We start from the raw sequence: 17,070 nt of genomic DNA, 5'->3' as shown, positions 1-17,070 counted from the left end.
GAGAGAGAGAGAGAGAGAGAGAGAGAGAGAGAGAGAGCTACTGATTCACATCCACCACACCACACTGATCCAAGGGTTGAATCCCAAATGGCACCCTATTCCATATGTAGTGGCCCCATAGGGTTCTGGTCAAAACTAGTCCACTATAGACGTTGGATCTTAATTTGATTATTCCTTATTTGCTGAGAATTGTATAAGTTGAATAATTCAGTGAAAATCCACACAAACACAGTTATATTTTTAGTATTGCACTTTTCATGTAGCCAACTTTAAGCCAGCTAATAGCCTCACCCCCGATCAAGCAACATTATGGACTAAATGTTAAAATCCTGTTGCTACAGGATTATTTTTCTGCGACAATACTGCTCAAATTAAGATCCAATATCTGTATGTAATAGGGTGCCATTTAGGACTCAGAAAAGCTCCCCCCCCTCTGGGCCAAACACATTAGGTTTGGTTGCTGCTGTACAGTATGTTATAAGAGAGGTCCTGATGTAATACTGTCTGTATGTTACCCATGTCAGGAAATCATCAGAGTAGATGATAACTCTACAGATGTAGGTTCTTAATTTGAAAGGGAAAGGGAGATACCTAGTCAGTTGTACAACTGGATGCATTCAACTGAAATGTGTCTTCCGCATTTAACCCAACCCCTCTGAATACTCTATTGCAGGTGAACTTTCATGCAATGCAGGACATTTAGAACTTGTAGTGTATTTGAGGTTTAAAAAGGCTTCTAAAGTTTGTAATGTCCACTTAGAAATGTCAAACTTGATTTTCCTTTACGAAAAATGTATTAACTCCTACAAAAATGTCCATTATTTATACAGTAATCCACATAATTATTTGTATTCCCTGTTGCTGCAGGATTATTTTCCTGCTGTAGCAAACTGGCTCAAATTAAGATCCTACATCTGTTTATAGTACACTAGTTTTGACCAGGCCCCATGGGACTCAGAAGTAGTGCACTATGATGGGTATCATTTGGGAAGCAAGCAGACAGTATGTGCCATTGGTAATTATACTGTCGCAGCTTCATGGGAAAATGTCCCCCAAGTTGATTTTGACTCTCAACGCAGTGGGGACAATGGATTTTCCATTATGGATGCAGTGTGATATGTTGTGACTTGTTGAGTTGGCAGGCACACAAGAAAAGAGCCTTGGATTCTTGCTATTTTCCACTTTTAATGTTCTGAGTCAATCTGGGTTTTACTAGAGAAAAGAGACAGAGATCTGAAGAACTTTGGATTTCCAGTGAAAATATTCAGTGTTATTCCCATAACCATTTTCAGAAGATTGGGCACTTGACATACGTTTTGTACCGCAACCAAAACCTGTTTGTAATGGTCACAACAACAACAATAGTTATTTGGAGGTCACATGTTGTTAAACCATACCGGCAACAATACACTTACATGTTGGATATGACCACAGAAGGCAGAGACAACTTTAATTGATCGCATGAAAACTCAATAAAAAATACACTGAGTGTACAAAATATTAAGGACACCTTCCTAATATTGAGTTGCACCCACTATTTTTGCCCTCAGAACAGCCTCAATTCATCAAGGTGTCGAAAGCTTTCTACAGGGATGCTGGCCCATGTTGACTCCAATCCCACAGTTGTGTAAAGTTGTCTGGATGTCCTTTGGGTGATGGACCACTATTAATACACACAGGAAACTGTTGAGTGTGAAAAACCCACCAGTGTTGCAGTTCTAGACCCAAACTGGTGTGCCTGGCACCTACTTCCATACCCCATTCAAAGGCTATTAAATCTTTTGCCATCCTCTGAATGGCAAACATACACAATCCATGTCTCAATGCTTAAAAAACAAATCTCCTCCCCTTCAACTATACTGATTGAGATGGATTTAACAAGTGATAAGGAATCATAGCTTTCACCTGGATTCACCTGGTCAGTATATGTCATGGAAAGAACAGGTGTCCTTAATGTTTATATAATATATACACATGTATATAGATAGACCCAACGTTTGACGTTTGACGCAATATACGTTTGACGCAATATTGCGTGATAAATAATATAACAATATTGTATATTGTGTGGTAAAATATATTGTTTGGTCTCATACATTCTCATCTAGTGGTATTTACTGATGAGAGGAGGGTGTGATCTATGGTTGGGTTTTCCAATGTGTTTATGGCTTGAGACTGTTGCACATGTCCTGTGGTTCTAGCTGTCAGTCTCTCTCTGTCTTTGACATGATATCTTACACGCTGTATCAATGTAATTTGTTCCTGTGGGGATTTCAAGTCGCTTCCGCTGTTACTCAGAGGATAACCTGGGGACAGACACTGTTATATGGTAGGGGACTGGAGCTAATGTCTTGTCTTGTGCCTATTCCAAAAACCATGGTCATTTTCTTTATGGAAAAAAGTGTCAAACGTAGATATCTACTGTATGCATCTCATGCATGTACAAATATCCCTACATTAACAAGTGGTAGATATTCAGTGGAACTGCAGAATCTTCCAGAACATGTCCTATTTATACTTCTACAAACAAGTAGCAATCCATTGTTTGACAGGTCAGTTTTTGCTTCTATTCCGCAGCACAAAGAGATGGCTACATACATAGCACAAAGAGATGGCTACATACACAGTACAAAGAGATGGCTACATACACAGTACAAAGAGATGGCTACATACACAGCACAAAGAGATGGCTACATACACAGTACAAAGAGATGGCTACATACACAGTACAAAGAGATGGCTACATACACAGCACAAAGAGATGGCTACATACACAGTACAAAGAGATGGCTACATACACAGCACAAAGAGATGGCTACATACACAGTACAAAGAGATGGCTACATACACAGCACAAAGAGATGGCTACATACACAGCACAAAGAGATGGCTACATACACAGCACAAAGAGATGGCTACATACACAGCACAAAGAGATGGCTACATACACAGTACAAAGAGATGGCTACATACACAGCACAAAGAGATGGCTACATACACAGTACAAAGAGATGGCTACATACACAGTACAAAGAGATGGCTACATACACAGCACAAAGAGATGGCTACATACATGATCAAATGTGTTCTCACTCCATCTCGCTCCCCTCTCTCTCTTCTTCCCCCCACTCTCTGACTCGCTCTCTTTCTCTCCCGCTCTCTCTTCCTCTCTCCCTCTCTCCCTCTCACTCTCTTTATCACTCTCTCTCCCCCTCTCTCGCTTCCTCCCCCTGCTCTCTGACTCTTTCTCTCCCTCTGTCCCTCTTGCTCTCTCTATCACTCTCTCTTTCTTTCTCTGGATCAAGATTCATGATTTACTGAGGTATGCAATGGGCATACACGGCTCTGAGATTAGTGATGGTATCAAGTTCTGTATAGCTTCAAGGGGAAAATCACATACAGATTCAGCGCAAGAAGGATTCTCAAAGAGACCATTTCAATTTAGGGAGCGAGATGAAGGCCATTCACTGAACAACAATGAGTCTAAGCAAACCCTAACTTTTGGTGAGGTAGAATTAAACAATTTGCTGTGGTGGATGCTTTTTTTATTCTGCTGAAATGTGTGAGGATTACATCCTATTTGACTGAACATTACATGTATATCAAATGTCTCATGTTGGGGGTACTCAATCAGTCTTCAAGAATCTCTCTTTCCCTGGTTTCCATGCTCTGTAAAGAGTGTGTCATTTTTGTAAATTAAACATTTTGTATAGGCTAAATTAAATTTGTGAGCTCTTACGCTTACTGAATAATTTTCCATATTCTTTTGAGATGTCTGTTTTGGTAATAGCAAGTTATTGGTCATAAAAATGTGTCTGAATCAATCCTCAAAGAACTAAACAAGAATATACAGCCTTTGTGGCCTTGCTTCAAATGTAGCAGCTGCTTCCTACTGCTCCAATGTCACTATTATACAGTATGACTACACACTAAGGCTGTGTCCCAAATGGCACCCTTATCCCTACATGGTGAAGTACTTTTAACCATGCCCCTACCTATGGGTCCTGATCAAAAGTAGTGCACTATATAGGTAATAGGGTGCCATTTGGGGTGCAGTATAAGTGTTGTATTATACACAGTAAAGTACAGCATGATCTTGGTGTGTGAATCAAAATAATGCATCCCTTAGTCAAATGTAGGTGAAACTTCTCAGATGTTATGCAATGTATCAGTGTGTAAAGTATAGGTCTGCACATACTGTAGAGGTGTGAGTCCCAAATGGCACCCTATTCCCTATAGTGCAGTACGTTTGACCAGGGCCCTATGCGTCCTGGTCAAAGGAATGCACTATATAGCGCATAGGGTGCAATTTGGGACTCACTCATTAATATAGTACATGCTATGGAGTTGCTGATCTGTTTATTGAATTAAAGTACACTTCTTTGCTCTGTGTTTAGTGTTGCGTTTTCAATGGGAGATGGAATGTTAATGCTTTAGCTAAGGCTAACACGGAGGGGAAGGCTGTGTGTGAGTGTGTGTTTGAGGAGTGGAGGGACTCCAGCATGTCTCCAGATGGTATTTATTGCTTTGTTTTAACATCCATTCAATATGTGTAAAAATCTATTTTTCATTTGGATCAAATTGTCTTTTTAAGTTGACTCGATTATATCTGTGAGACTGTGTGTTTGGGCCCCAGTTTTGCAGCTGGGGCCCCACCCACTAGCAGCTGCACTTCACACCCCAATTACATGTGTCTGTCTGGGGCCACATGGTAGAAAGAAAAGGCCTTTGGGGAGGCTCCTCATCCTCCTTCTCCTCGATGAGCTAGCTCGGAAGCTTCCCACATGGTACCCTTTTCTCTACTTACGGTAAAGCACTACTTTTCATTAGGATCCAATTGTCTTTTTGTGTTGGTGACTCAAGACTCAAAAGTAGTGCACTATATAGGGAATATGATGCCATTTAGGACTCAGCCTAATTTACAGAGTTAATCTATGTTTATGGGAACCCTGTATAATCTCAAAGTAAGCAGCCTCGCCCCATGACCCAGTCAGTAGTGCAGTAAGGCTCTGGTTCTTCTCCAATAGCTTTTGTGTACGGTGTGGTAATCACTGGACTATGTGGTAAGTTACATCAGTGCAGATGTAGTGTCAGTAGACATCTTTTGGAATGATACATAGACAATGCTGTCATAGTTACACTAAATCCAATCATTAATCTTGTTGTGCAGTATGACGACATGTGCATGTTATCATACTTCTGTGGAATTATGTCTCACATAGCTAGGTCAATCATAGTCATTATACATTGTACATCTTCACTGTAAAACTCTGACTGTCTCCCAAATGGCACCCTATTCCCTATATAGTGCACCATTCTTGACAAGGACCCATAGGGCTCTGGTTAAAAGTAGAGAATAGGGTGCCATTTGGGAGACAGGCAGTTATAATACATGCTCACTGTAAAACACTGTTACTGGAATGAGTTAGTAGATGATATCACCAGTTTCTTCTGGGCTTTAGGGCTTTTCCTCTAACACTCATGTTGTCTGGATGACTTGGCCTTATTAGGAACTAGATGCTGACTCATACCAGGTATTTTTTTGTTTGTAAATTATCATAATTTTTTTTGCAAAACAAAACATACAACATAGAGATGACAACATCACATCAAACATCAACTACACCAAACCTGCCCAAACCCAAATGCTCCAACCTCCATGTCCACCACCCGCTTCACTCTCAAACTGCACCATTTTGTTTCTCTCAGTCGCCCATGCACTTTCAACATTTAGATAATAAAGCATTTGACCTTTCAATTATGTTAACGACGGAGGATTGGTTAATTTAAAGTTTTGAAATGTACGTTTCATTGAAGATGATTGACGAAAAAAAGTATTGCCCAACCCATCAGGTATCTCCTTGTACCATCTTAATATGCCATGTCTTAAAATTTGCAGATACAGTTGAAGTCGGAAGCTTACATACACCTTAGCATATATACATTTAAACTCAGTTTTTCACAATTCCTCACATTTAATCCAAGTAAAAATTCCCTGTTTTAGGTCCGTTAGGATCACCACTTTATTTTAAGAATGTGAAATGTCAGAATAATAGTAGAGGGAATGATTGATTTCAGCTTTTATTTCTTTCATCACATTCCCAGTGGGTCAGAAGTTTACATGCACTCAATTAGTATTTGGTAGCATTGCCTTTAAATTGTTTAACTTGGGTCAAACGTTTCAGGTAGCCTTCCACAAGCTTCCCACAATAAGTTGGGTGAATTTTGGCCCATTCCTCCTGACAGAGCTGGTGGAACTGAGTCAGGTTTGTAAGGCCTCCTTGCTCGCACATGCTTTTTCAGTTCTGCCCACACATTTTCTATAGGATTGAGGTCAGGGCTTTGTGATGGCCACTCCAATACCTTGACTTTGTTGTGCTCAATTCAGTTTTGCCACAAGTTTGGAAGTATGCTCGGGGTCATTGTTCATTTGGAAGACCCATTTGCGACCAAGCTTTAACTTCCTGACTGATGTCTTGAGATGTTGCTTCAACATATCCACGTAATTGTCCTGCCTCATGATGCCATCTATTTTGTGAAGTACACCAGTCCCTCCGGCAGCAAAACACCCCCACAACATGATGCTGTCACCCCCGCGCTTCACGGTTGGGATGGTGTTCTTCGGCTTGCAAGCCTCCCCCATTTTCCTCCAAACATAACGATGGTCATTATGGCCAAACAGTTCTATTTTTGTTTCATCAGACTACAGGACATTTCTCCAAAAAGTACGATATTTGACCGCATGTGCAGTTGCAAACCGTAGTCTGGCTTTTTAACTGCGGTTTTGGAGCAGTGGCTTCTTCATTGTTGAGTGGGCTTACAGGTTATGTCGATATAGGACCTGTTTTACTGTGGATATAGATACTTTTGTACCTGTTTCCTCCAGCATCTTCACAAGGTCCTTTGCTGTTGTTCTGGGATTGATTTGCACTTTTGGCACCAAAGTATGTTCATCTCCAGGAGACAGAACGCGTCTCCTTCCTGAGCGGTATGACGGCTGCGTGGTCCCATGGTGTTTATACCTGTGTACTATTGTTTGTACAGATGAACGTGGTACCTTCAGGCGGTTGGAAATTTCTTCCAAGAACCAGACTTGTGGAGGTCTACAATTTTTTTCTGAGGTCTTTTGATTTCTTTTGATTTTCTTTTGATTTTCCCATGATGTCAAGCAAAGAGGCGCTGAGTTTGAAGGTAGGCCTTGAAATACATCCAGAGGTACACCTCCAAATGACTCAAATGATGTCTAGCCTATCAGAAGCTTCTAAAGCCATGACATACAGTGGGGCAAAAAAGTATTTAGTCAGCCACAAAGTGTGCAAGTCCTTCCACTTAATAAGATGAGAGAGGCCTGTAATTTTCATCATAGGTACACTTCAACTATGACAGACAAAATTAGAAAAAAAAATCCCGAAAATCACATTGTAGGATTTTTTATGAATTTATTAGCAAATTATGGTGGAAAATAAGTATTTGGTCACCTACAAACAAGCAAGATTTCTGGCTCTCACAGACCTGTAACTTCTTCTTTAAGAGGCTCCTCTGTCCTCCACTCGTTACCTGTATTAATCTCCCTCGATCTGGGGCTCCACGCAAGATCTCACCCCGTGGGGTCAAAATGATCACAAGAACGGTGAGCAAAAATCCCAGAATCATACGGGGGGACCTAGTGAATGACCTGCAGAGAGCTGGGATCAAAGTAACAAAGCCTACCATCAGTAACACACTACGCCGCCAGGGACTCAAATCCTGCAGTGCCAGACGTGTCCCCCTGCTTAAGCCAGTACATGTCCAGGCCCGTCTGAAGTTTGCTAGAGAGCATTTGGATGATCCAGAAGAAGATTGGGAGAATGTCATATGGTCAGATGAAACCAAAATATAACTTTTTGGTTAAAACTCAACTCGTCGTGTTTGGAGGACAAAGAATGCTGAGTTGCATCCAAAGAACACCATACCTACTGTGAAGCATGGGGGTGGAAACATCATGCTTTGGGGCTGTTTTTCTGCAAAGGGACCAGGACGACTGATCCGTGTAAAGGAAAGAATGAATGGGGCCATGTATCGTGAGATTTTGAGTGAAAACCTCCTTCCATCAGCAAGGGCATTCAAGATGAAACATGGCTGGGTCTTTCAGCATGACAATGATCCCAAACACACCGCCCGGGCAACGAAGGAGTGGCTTCGTAAGAAGCATTTCAAGGTCCTGGAGTGGCCTATCCAGTCTCCAGATCTCAACCCCATAGAACATCTTTGGAGGGAGTTGAAACTCCATGTTGCCCAGCAACAGCCCCAAAACATCACTGCTCTAGAGGAGATCTGCATGGAGGAATGGGCCAAAATACCAGCAACAGTGTGTGAAAACCTTGTGAAGACTCACAGAAAACGTTTGACCTCTGTCATTGCCAACAAAGGGTATATAACAAAGTATTGAGATAAACTTTTGTTATTGACCAAATACTTATTTCCCACCATAATTTGCAAATAAATTCATAAAAAATCCTACAATGTGATTTTCTGGATTTTTTTCCTCATTTTGTCTGTAATAGTTGAGGTGTACCTATGATGAAAATTACAGGCCTCTCTCATCTTTTAAAGTGGGAGAACGTGCACAATTGGTGGCTGACTAAATACTTTTTTGCCCCACTGTAATTTCATGGAATTTTTCAAGCTGTTTAAAGGCACAGTCATCTTAGTGTATGTAAACTTCTGACCCACTGTAATTGTAATACAGTGAACTATAAGTGAAGTACTACGTCTGTAAACAATTGTTGGAGAAATGACTTGTGTCATGCACAAAGTAGATGTCCTGACCCGAATTGCCAAAACTATAGTTTGTTAACAAGAAATGTGTGGAGTTGTACAAAAACGAGTTTTAATGACTCCAACCTAAGTATATGTAAACTTCCGACTTCAACTGTATATTCAAATTAAATTCACACCAGGTATTTACTGTATGCAGTAAGAAGTGAAGGCCCATGTTTAGTGGTTTGCATTGTGCACAAGGCCTTCTGCTTAGAATTGCGTTGTGGAGCTGTTTCTTAAACTGCTTACATACTGTATCTTTGACAGTAGAAACTATGGCTACATCTATGGTAATGAGCTGATAACGGAGGAGATTTAATAATGAATGTATCCCGCATAACCTTAGCCAAATATACACATTGAAGTATGCAAGTAATACCTAATAAATTGTACATGCAGTGTTAATTTCATAGTGCCAGGTATTGTTGTGTGCCACTGATATATTCATTGAGACCCAGAGGTAACGTTCTACCTACTTCACTATGACATATTCACTAATGATATAATGGGTGTATCCCAAATGGCACCCTTTTCACAAATATTCCCCATAGGCTCTGGACAAAAGTAGTGCACTACATAGGGAATAGGGTGCCATTTGGGACTATGACAAAATCCCTAAGTGCTTTCGAGTGGTACTGCAGGCCTACCTACACTCAGAAATAAGGGTTCCAAAAGGGTTCTTCGGCTGTCCCCATAGGAGAAAGGGTTCTACGTGGAATCCCAAAAGGTTCTACCTGGAACCAAAAATATATCTTTAAAGGGTTCTCCTATGGGGACAGCTGAATAACCCTTTTTCTAAGAGTGTACCTACCGCCTGGTCCTGTCATAATTATTTCCACTTGTCTAAGAGTGGATTTGAGGCCACTGGAAATCAAGTGTGAAAGGTGACATCATACATTCAGAAAGGTTTTTTACTCACTTCTACGTTTGCTGAGACTGAGAGGTCAATGGTTTTATAGAGCCTGTGCTCTCTGCATGTGTAAATTCACCATCACTTTACAGTATGACATCATGGCTGATGAGCTAACCATATCAAAGTTTCATAGGATGACTCACCTGGTTGGCTGATGCAATGTATCTAAGTATGTGCTGTATGTATGCTTCGGTCCCGTTGCTACAATGCTGGGAGTCAGTTGGCCACTGAGTTTCAGGCATTCATCAATAGCTTGGAATACCTCAGAGAATTAGGACTACCGCTTCTGAATGGGGAGGGGATTTTGCTTCACTGATATCCCTTATAGCAGTATGAAACAGAATAACACTTATCAAATTTATTTAACATTTTATTCAATGTAATCTCGTAAATGGACATTCACTCAACGTTAACAAAACAAAGGACATGATCATGGACTTCAGGAAACAAAGTCGTCGACCCCCGACCCCCCACATCACGGACAAACTGAAATGGTCCACCCACACAGATAGCGTGGAAGCTGAAGAATTTTGGCTTGTCACCTAAAACACTGACAAACCTTTACAGATGACCAATCGAGAGCATCCTGTTAGGCTGTATCACCGCCTGGCATGGAAACTGCACCGCCCTCAACCACATAGCTCTCCAGAGCGTAGTGCGGTCTGCACAACGCATCACTGCGCATCACTACCTGCCCTCCGGGACACCTACAGCACCCGATGTCACAGGAAGGCCAAAAAGATCATCAAGGACAACAACCACCCGAGCCACTGCCTGTTCACCCCACTACCATCCAGAAGACAAGGTCAGTACAGATGCATCAAAGCTGGGATCGAGAGACTGAAAAACAGCTTCTATCTCAAGGCCATCTGTTAAACAGTCATCACTAACATTGAATGGCTGCTGCCAACATACAGACTCAAATCTCTGGCTACTTTAAGAGCATTATTTAATAAAGGTATCACCAGTCACTTTAAATAATGCCACTTGAATAATGTTTACATATCCTACATTACTCATCTCATATGTATATACTGTACTCTATACCATCTACTGTATCTTGCCTATGCCACACGGTCATCGCTCATCTATATATTTATATGTACATACTCTTATTCATCCCTTTACATTTGTGTGTATAAGGTAGTTGTGAATTTGTTGGATTACTTGTTGGATTACTTGTTAGATATTACTGCACGGTCGGAACTTGAAGCATAAGCATTTCGCGACACTCACATTGCTAACCATGTGTATATGACCAATACAATTTGATTTGATTTAACAGAGGAAGAAAGGAAGAACGTTTTAAATCCATAGACCATATGCAGTAATTGTATGGTTTGATTGAAATGTTCTTCCCGGGCAGAGAAAAAGGACAAAGAAAACCAACATGTGCATTTGTCTGTATGTGCAGTTTAACCAAGCAGAATATAGGTCAGATGTGAAGTATCTGATTCTACTTGATCTACTGCTTCTGGAGCTGATGTAATGCCATCTCTTGGATATTGACAAAATGTAATATGATCATCACAAATTGTACATGCTTCAAGTCTGTGAAATCTCATTATGGACTTTTGTTTTATCCTCTCTCCCCCACCTCCACCCTACTCCCCCATGAACATGAAGGCAAAAGGTTAATACCAATACGTATGAGATAAATTGGAAGAGGAGGACAAAAAAAATACAATCCCTCCATTAACCCTGTGAGATGTTTGCCTTTCTTCACTGTGGGCACGCTTCTAATCACCCATATGCTACTGCAGCTAATTCTCCCAGCGCCATTGCCCTTTAAAAGATAAAAAAGAGATGACCTTGTATAGAAGAGATGACCTTGTATAGAAGAGATGACCTTGTCTCTCCTTATATATATCAGACAGTGCCACAATATTGGATATTTTCATATTATTCACCGGTTCCGGTTAGGGATTTGGAATATTTCCTCTTGCTCCACACGCACAGCACTGGGTGAAATTACACTCACGTTTTGGAAAAGGAACTGCATGATAGGTTCATTTATTTGCATATGGTGGTCCTTCTGTAGCTCAGTTGGTAGAGCATGGCTCTTGTAACGCCAGTGTAGTGGGTTTGATTCCCGGGACCACCCATACGTAGAATGTATGCACACATGACTGTAAGTCGCTTTGGATAAAAGCGTCTGCTAAATGGCATATATTATATTATTATTATTATTATTATATAAACTGCGATAAATTGTAATCTGAAATTAAAGCTGTGCTTATTTAATTAATTTTATACTGTCTTTTACTGTCTTTTACTGTCCCTGGACTTTCTCTTCCTGCATGACCACCTCTCTCAGATGACCATTCAACCCATGAACTTTCTAATGACTTTCCATCTCATGATCTTGTGATGTTGTTTAAAAAAAAAATTGCATGTCTTTTTTTTGTTTCTTAAAAGTGCTTTGAGATTCTTTATGTAATGAATAGCTCCATAAAAGTTGAATAAATTATTAATATTATTATTAATACCAGGAATGTGACATTCAAATCATAATTTCAACAATAAAATGTCTTATGTAATACACACGCACAGCAAGGTGAAGAAAAGTAAGTGCACAGCACTGTAGTTTGAGGAGAGTAATTGACTACAACAGTGGCGGTCGGTATCGTTTAAGATGAGGGAGGACTTTTTTTTTATGAGCATGGCCTTATTTCTATTACAGCATATTGGATGACTGTCATTCATATTCCATTCACCCAGCTCAATGTAACATTGATAGGTTTAGGCTACTACAGTACATGATTCTCAAATGTTCCCTATAGCCGTCATGAGGTTGGTACAACATAGCCTATGAATGAAAGTTTACAACATAGGTGTACACAGTTTGAGAGAAAATTTGAGTAATCAAGGTGACAGTGACACATTCAATATCGCCTTGTACACTCTTGCCTGCGTCTAGCTGATCTAGGTTGTAATCATTAGTCCAACTGTTGCAAACGAGAGTTTCTATTGGACAAATTCAGGTATGTTTTTCACTGTTTCATTCCATATGCTTCAGTTTAAGAAACATTTTTCAACAGAATCAGTGGAATGAATACACACCTGATCACCCGCAAACACTTTCACTTCCATAGCAGCCACATACAAACAACATGATCACTTTGCTCGTTACATAATTCCTTCTCGCATCTACGCACTCTCCTCCTCTCAACTTTTCCCTTCGCTTGTTGACACAACAGCTCTCTGTGAGCAGGTGATAAAACCTTCCCAAGCCAAACCTTCATATTGTTAAATCAAATTTTATTTGTCACATGCACCGCATACAACAGGACCTTACAGTGAAATGCTTACTTACAAACCCTTAAACAACAATGCAGTTTTAAGAAAAAAGAAAATACCCCCTCAAAAAAGTAATAGATAAGAATAACAAATAATTAAAGAGCAGCAGTAAATAATAATAGCGATGCTTTATACAGGGGGTACCGGTACAATGTCAAGGTGCGGGGGCACCGGTATCGGGGCAATTGAGTTAATATGTACATGTAGGTGGAGTTATTAAAGTGCATAGATAATATCATAGAGTAGCAGCAGCATTCAAGGGGGGCAATGCAAATAATCCGGGTAGCCATTTGATTATGGCTTGGGGGTAGAAGCTGTTTAGGAGCCTCTTGGACCTAGTCTTGGTGCTCCGGTACCGCTTTCCGTGTGGTAGCAGAGAAAGCAGTCTATGACTAGGGTAACTGGAGACTTTGACCATTTTCAGGGCCTTCCTCTGACACCGCCTGGTATAGAGGTCCTGGATGGCAGGAAACTTGGCCCCTGGTGATGTACTGTGCCGTACGCACTACCTACCCTCCATAGTGCCTTGCGGCCGGAGGCCGAGCAGTTGCCATACCAGGCAGTGATGCAACTCATCAGGATGCTCTCGATGGTGCAGCTGTAAAAGCTTTTGAGGATCTGAGGACCCATGCCAAATCTTTTGAGCTCCTGAGGGGGAATAGGTTTTGACGTGCCCTCTTCACGACTGCCTTGGTGTGCTTGGACCATGTTAGTTTATTGGTGATGTGGATGCCAAGGAACTTGAAGCTCTCAACCTGCTCCACTACAGCCCCGTCGATGAGAATGGGGGCGTGCTCGGTCCTCCTTTTCCTGTAGTCCACAATCATCGCCTTTGTCTTGATCACTTTGAGGGAAAGGTTGTTGTCTCTGACCTCCTCCCTATAGGCTGTCTCATCATAGTCGGTGATCAGGCCTACCACTGGTGTGTCATCAGCAAACTTAATGATGGTGTTGGAGTCGTGCTTGGCCGTGCAATCATGCGTGAACAGTATAGGAGGGGCTGAGCACGCACCCCCGTGTTGAGGATCAGCGTGGCGGATGTGTTGTTACCTACCCTTACCACCTGGGGGCGGCCCGTCAGGAAGTCCAGGATCCAGTTGTAGAGGGAGGTGTTTAGTCCCAGGCTCCTTAGCTCAGTGATGAGTTTTGAGGGCACTATGGTGTTGAACACAAAGCTGTAGTCAATGAATAGCATTCTCACATAGGTGTTCCTATTGTCCAGGTGGGAAAGGGCAGTGTGGAGTGCAATAGAGATTGCATCATCTGTGGATTTGTTGGTGCGGCATGCAAATTGGAGTGGTTCTGGGTTTTCTGGGATAATGGTGTTAATATGAGCCATGACCAGCCTTTCAAAGCATTTCATGGCTACAGATGTGAGTGCTATGGGTCGGTAGGCATTTGGGCAGGTTACCTTAGTGTTCTTGGGCACAGGGACTATGGTGGTCTGCTTGAAACATGTTGATATTACAGACTCAGACAGGGAGAGGTTTAAAATGTCAGTGAAGACACTTGCCAGTTGGTCAGCACATGCTCGGAGTACACATCCTGGTAATCCCTGCGGCCTTGTGAATGTTGACCACTTTGAAGGTCTTACTCACATAGGCTGCGGAGAGCGTGATCACACAGTTGTCTTGAACAGCTGATGTTCTCATGCATATTTCAGTGTTACTTCCCTCGAAGCGAGCATAGAAGTTATTTAGCTCATCTGGTAGACCCGTATCACCGGGCAGCTCTCTACTGTGCTTCCCTTTGTAGTCTGTAATAGTTTTCAAGCCCTGCCACATCCGACGAGCGTCAGAGTTGCTGTAGTACAATTCGATCTTAGTCCTGTATTGACGCTTTGCCTGTTTGATGGTTTATCAGAGGGCATAGCGAGATTTCTTATAATCTTCCGGGTTAGAATCCCGCTCCTTGATAGCGGCAGCTCTACCCTTTAGTTCAGTGAGGATGTTGCCTGTAATCCATGGCTTCTGGTTAGAGTATGTAGATTCAGTCACTGTGGGGACGACATCCTCAATGCACGTATTGATAAAGCCAGTGACTGATGTGGTGTACTCCTCAAAGCCATCGGAAGAATCCCGGAACATATTCCAGCCTGTGCTAGCAAGCAGTTCTGTAGTTTAGCATCTGCTTCATCTGATTGCTTTTTTATAGGCTGAGTCACTGATGCTTCCTGCTTTAATTTTTGCATGTAAGCAGGAATCAGGAGGATAGAATCATGGTCAGATTTGCCAAATGGAGGGCGAGGGAGAGCTTTGTGTGGAGTAAAGGTGGTCTAGAATTTTTTTCTTCTGGTTGCTCATTTAACATGCTGAAATTAGGTAAAACTGATTTAAATTTCTCTGCATTAAAGTCCCCAGGCCACTAGGAGCGACACACTAGGAGCGACATATATTGCACATATTTGCATAGGTTCTCTGTCTTACCAGAGGCTGCTGTTCTCTCCTGCCGATGGAGTGTATAACACACCAACTGTATGTTCTTAATGCCGTTGTTCAGCCATGACTCGGTGAAACACAATATATTACAGTTTTTAATGTCCCATTAGTATGATATATATGCTTTCAGCTTGTCCCTTAAATTTTCCAGCTATTGAACATTAGGTAGCAGGACGGAAAGCAAGAGCAGATTAGCCACTTGTCGCCTGATCCTCGCAAGGCACCCTGATCTTTTTCCACGAAATCTCAGTTTTCTTCTCCAGCAAATCACAGGGATCTGGGCCTGGTTGGGTGTCTGTAGTAGGAAATCCCTCCCAGCCCGACTTATTGAAGAAGAACTCTTCGTCCAGTTTGAAGTGAGCAATCGCAGTTCTGATGTCCAGAAGCTAATTTCAGTCATAAGAGACGATAGCAGCAACATTATGTACAAAACGAGTTACGAATAATGTGAAAAAACAAAACAAAATAGCATGGTTGGTTAACATTTACATTTACATTTAAGTCATTTAGCAGACGCTCTTATCCAGAGCGACTTACAAATTGGTGCATACACCTTATGACAACCAGTGGAACAGCCACTTGCATCTAAATCTTGTTGGGGGGGAGAAGGATTACCTACCCTTACTTACCCTATCCTAGGTATTCCTTGAAGAGGTGGGGTTTCAGGTGTCTCCGGAAGGTGGTGATTGACTCCGCTGTCCTGGCGTCGTGAGGGAGTTTGTTCCACCATTGGGGGCCAGAGCAGCGAACAGTTTTGACTGGGCTGAGCGGGAACTGTACTTCCTCAGTGGTAGGGAGGCGAGCAGGCCAGAGGTGGATGAACGCAGTGCCCTTGTTTGGGTGTAGGGCCTGATCAGAGCCTGGAGGTACTGAGGTGCCGTTCCCCTCACAGCTCCGTAGGCGAGCACCATGGTCTTGTAGCGGATGCGAGCTTCAACTGGAAGCCAGTGGAGAGAGCGGAGGAGCGGGGTGACGTGAGAGAACTTGGGAAGGTTGAACACCAGACGGGCTGCGGCGTTCTGGATGAGTTGTAGGGGTTTAATGGCACAGGCAGGGAGCCCAGCCAACAGCGAGTTGCAGTAATCAAGACGGGAGATGACAAGTGCCTGGATTAGGACCTGCGCCGCTTCCTGTGTGAGGCAGGGTCGTACTCTGCGGATGTTGTAGAGCATGAACCTACAGGAACGGGACACCGCCTTGATGTTAGTTGAGAACGTCAGGGTGTTGTCCAGGATCACGCCAAGGTTCTTAGCGCTCTGGGAGGAGGACACAATGGAGTTGTCAACCGTGATGGCGAGATCATGGAACGGGCAGTCCTTCCCCGGGAGGAAGAGGAGCTCCGTCTTGCTGAGGTTCAGCTTGAGGTGGTGATCCGTCATCCACACTGATATGTCTGCCAGACATGCAGAGATGCGATTCGCCACCTGGTCATCAGAAGGGGGAAAGGAGAAGATTAATTGTGTGTCGTCTGCATAGCAATGATAGGAGAGACCATGTGAGGTTATGACAGAGCCAAGTGACTTGGTGTATAGCGAGAATAAGAGAGGGCCTAGAACAGAGCCCTGGGGGACACCAGTGGTGAGAGCGCGTGGTGAGGAGACAGATTCTCGCCACGCCACC

This window comes from Oncorhynchus keta, chromosome 15 (genome assembly GCF_023373465.1).
Source record: "Oncorhynchus keta strain PuntledgeMale-10-30-2019 chromosome 15, Oket_V2, whole genome shotgun sequence".
In the NCBI taxonomy this organism is placed as follows: domain Eukaryota; kingdom Metazoa; phylum Chordata; class Actinopteri; order Salmoniformes; family Salmonidae; genus Oncorhynchus; species Oncorhynchus keta.
This window is presented reverse-complemented; position numbering follows the sequence as displayed.